The following is a 4,626-nucleotide window of genomic DNA, read 5'->3' on the forward strand; positions in this document are numbered from 1 at the left end:
TGCTTTTTGTGTGTTCATTTTTTCTCTTCTTGAATGGGTATGTGCAGACTGCAGAAACTGTAATAGACAGACGTAAATGTATCAGTTCAATATGGAATCTCGGCTTGGATACTGAATAATTTCGTTCCAAGATTTTAAAATACCCCAAAACTTATAATATAATTAGCTCATGACGCTATGCAGAAACTTTTTGGCACGTTGGGCTAGTGTAATTGTCACTCAGCAAAGTCCAGGCCCTATTAGATAAGGGTTAAATTTGGAGCTATCAGAATGAATTAAAAGAGGTGACTTCCTCAGCTTAGTTCATTGACCTCCATTCCTTGTAGAACACAGTGACAGGCCCCAAACAAACTTTATTTTGATACACGACAGCACGTGTAAACACATGTCATTCTGTGACGAGAGAAGAGAATGGCGACTGCTGGAAGTGGTACATGTATGTCATGTTGCACAAAATACACCGGAAAGTTTGCGCCAGAAGTAACAGTGTCAAAATGCACCCGTGAACACGTTTTAATCAAATTTTCGCTTTTTGTCAAAGTGAAAAATGAAAGAAATCTCGAACCAGTTAAGCTCAAATGATCTCAATGAACAGTTAAGCTACTCCTCTACTAGCTGAACCTAGCTGTCTCCGAGAGAATAGAGACGCTGTACCAGGGGAAATTTCCCTACCTCTTTTCGACAAACTTGTACAATGACCAGTGGACCATGGCTTAAAGGCAGGCTAAACTTAATTTCGTAAAGCATACAGCAGTATGTTAAATATACCACTAAGACCAGTTCTGACTTGTTTTACACTAGTCCATCATAGATTAGCGTTTTTACAACATTTGAAATTCGCGTCGTGGTGATGTAATACTGGCGATGTCCAAAGACCTTTGACCTTTGTGACGTCAGATTCCGAGTCGGAGGAATGGCGTCTGGAGCAATTCCTATGGTGCAGGTGTGGCCGAATCGGAATCTGACGTCACAAAGGTCAAAGGTCTTTGGACATCGCCAGTATTACATCACCACACCTCGAATTTCAAATATTGTTAAAACGCTAATCTATGATGGACTCATGTAAAAGAAGTCAGAACTGGTCTTAGTGCTATATTTAACATACTGCAGTATGCTTTACGAAATTAAGTTTAGCCTGCCTTTAATATCTGTTCCTAAGGATTGCAACCCTTTCCTGTGTCAGGTGAGCGGCAACAACCGGGGTTCGAACTCACGGCTTCTTAGTCAAGAGGCAGGATCTACGCACGCTACTATATTATCGATATGAAGTGCCATTCTGCGGCGGTTTTCGAGTTGCGATGAGGAATTACAATACTGCGAGTTGTACGCTATTTCGAGGCATACTGAAAAGAAGCGATATATTATATGATAACTCAACATCTCTTATCCCTTGTAACAGTTTCCAGTTTTACACGTGGAAAACGTGTGGACTCGATACAGTAACACTGATAAGATTACGGAAAGCTATTTGCCCCACTGGTCGTTACAAGGACGGTGACACTAGTATGTATGCAAAGTGTTTTCGACCTTCTTTCTGAAAGATAACCAACAATAATCGGAAAGATTTGTAGCTCTTTTCCATAAATGAAATCAACAATGAACTACGACTTGGTCCAAGAACTGCAGCCAAGACTGGTGAACTGAAATAGAATGGGATTCGAACGGTGGATCCTCTAGTTGGCATTGTACGATGTAGCTGTACACCCGCAGACATAGCCACCTGTTTACCTTATACTATAGAAATGGGTCATCGACCTTATCTGACCGCTAGAAAAGGGACCATAGATCGTCATGTCACTACTTACATCTCCAGCTGCGATTGATATTTTGTACAGTAAAAAGGCCACTGTCACACGTAGCAGATCATGGTCTCCCGAACTTCTCCAGAACATAGTTGGGAGTTAGTCGTGAGCAGTGTCATCTGTGGTTGGGAGTTGGTCGGCGAGCTTGCCTACTAGTCTTTAAAAGTCGTCTCTGCTAGCCAACTATGAATTTTTAAAAAGCAAACTTGGGAATGTCATAGCTTTCTTAGATACAGTACAGAGGAGCGAACTGGAGCTGGAATACGTAGGATTGATTCCAGGCTGCTCCCAACCCAGCGAAGACCTTGGTTGAGGAGTGGTTGGGAGCAAAGTCGTGGGAAGGTCCTGAATGTGTGACAGGTGTTTAATTAAAGAGTGCAAGTCACGTGGTTACCGACTTATTGCTGGCTAGGATTTCTATTTTTTTTAATCAGACGAAAATTAATGAGCATCCATTAAATGATGACATCCATAAAATTTACTTGCGGTGGCCTTATGATAAAAGTACTATATGATTGAAATGACTACATCACAGAGTAGTAAAATTTCAAGGATAAAAGACTTCCATCTGTAATATCTTACTACTTGTCTACTTATACCCGATATTTTCGTTTTTCAACCGTAGTAGCGCGAATACACGGGTGAACGGAAAAACTGATGAAAGCAATATCCGGAGTGTCAAGACCATTTAAAAACTTGGTAGAGACGTTTAGAGAAAAATGCATGTGAAACCCGTGTCATTTTGTTGGCATGGGACTAGAAATTCCCCGGTCTGTCGATGTTATGGTTCAATATCGTTTCGGAGTTACCTCCGAGAAAGAGTTTTTAACTCCACTGAAAAGGAGACAGATCCGGTCAGATCCGGCGGAGGCTGGTTTATGATTTGTAAACGGTATAAAGCCCCCCTCTCACTGGACCCGCGGCACGATGGCAACGTCACTGCGGCCGATCGCATTGACAAAGCGCTCATCGAATTTCATCGACAAAAACGAATCTTTTTAAGCTTTGTGTGTTTTGTTGTCTTTTTGGCCATACTTGTACGTTTTGAATGATATTCCCATTATTAAGTCAAGGGTAACGCAAAACCAGTTTAGGGCGCAGCGACGCCGCCAGCGTGCCGCGGATCCAGTGAGAGGGGGGCTTAACTCAAATTAAGCGGTTATTCCTTTTGCGTAGACTGAAGCTCTTCCACACTCCGAAGGATGACCTTGTTATCGTGTACACTTCCTACATTCGACCCGTGACTGAGTACGCAGCCCCTGTCTGGCACCCTGGTCTGACAACAGAGCTGAACAACAAGATCGAAAGAATCCAGCGCAGGGCAGTACGCATCATCCTAGGACGAGACTACACCTGCTACGCCGAAGCCTGCGCACACCTCGGCCTGCCATCCCTGCACTCCAGACGCTCGAATCTGACTCTAAAGTTTGCTAAATCTCTCATGGTGTCCGAGCAATATCGGCACTTCCTACCGCCAACAAGAGAGAACATTAGCCACCGTTAGACCCGGTCTGCGAACAATCTGGACATGCCTAAGTGTAGAACAGAACGATATAGAACTAGTGCAATCCCGCACATGGTTCGTGTACTTAACACGTCACTCGTCTGAATACCGTTCGGAAGCCTCCCTTTAGGTTTTGCCTATGTGTCGCTAGCATTGGTGTTTTTAAAACCCGTCTGTATATATCTATGTATTGTGCTGATTTTAAATATTCCTATGCTATAGTTCGCTTTTTTCTATTGCCAACAGTCAATCTGTGTAATATCACGTCGACATCAATTTAGCCTTCGGGCTACGACTGTGTAGTGATAAGAATTTGTCTTTCTCAATAAAAAAAAAAAATAAAAATAAAAAAAACCATTACTACTACTATAATCTTAAAGGCCCTGTCACACAGCGCGGCGGTGAGTCTACGTGCTCTAAATGATATTTTCGACATCAACACGGTGTCCTCTGATTTCTGTGCGATTTTTAAGGATTCGGCAAATACTCTCAGGTCACCGAGCCCCGTAATGCTACTGTCCCATTTCCAATCCGGGGCCCGGCCGGGCTGTTTGCGAAAACGAAAAAGAAAACACAATGGGACGCTAACATTAAATATGATAGGTTAGATTTTCAGGCTAAAAATACGCGCGACCCTCTGTCGATTTCAAAATCGGGCGACATTCTTTCAAACAACAAATACAGCCGAAGTTCGCCGATAGTGTGTCGCCGGGTTATGCTGAGGTCACAATTCCCAACCAGGGACCCGGCCGGGCAGTTTGCGGGAACCGTGAAACGTATTATATAAAAGACAACAAAACACACACAAAAAGTTGCAAATATTAATCATGAGCACCATTTGTGTATATTCTTGATATGAATTGTTTAATTTTAGTTCACGCATCAACGATGAATTGTGATGCACACCTACATAATTACCCAATAAATATGGGGCCTGGAAATTTGTGCACATTGCCTACACACGTCAGATTCTACCGGTACGTGTTAGCAGGGGCAGAAATTTCCGGAAATTCGCCTTGTCTTGCAGTGTCAATGGTGGGTAGGTCTTGGTCCCAACAGACGGTTGCTGTAGATTTGGAACATCTGTATCCACCTGATCTAGAGATCACCTTGAATGAACTTCATCCATCGCGGAGGGATTAGGGCCTGGAGCCAAATTAGGAGAACATGCTCCTGGACAAAATCGTGATCATGGATGCAAATAAGGCCTTTCCGACGGAATTGCTTGTTTCCAGACGCATGCCAATCCTGAATTTGGTATCAGTGTGCTTCAGCTTGTGCTTGCAGCATGCCTTCTCTGGTAGTTTTACTGTGCGTACT

This window comes from Branchiostoma lanceolatum, chromosome 1 (assembly GCF_035083965.1).
Source record: "Branchiostoma lanceolatum isolate klBraLanc5 chromosome 1, klBraLanc5.hap2, whole genome shotgun sequence".
In the NCBI taxonomy this organism is placed as follows: Eukaryota; Metazoa; Chordata; class Leptocardii; order Amphioxiformes; family Branchiostomatidae; genus Branchiostoma; species Branchiostoma lanceolatum.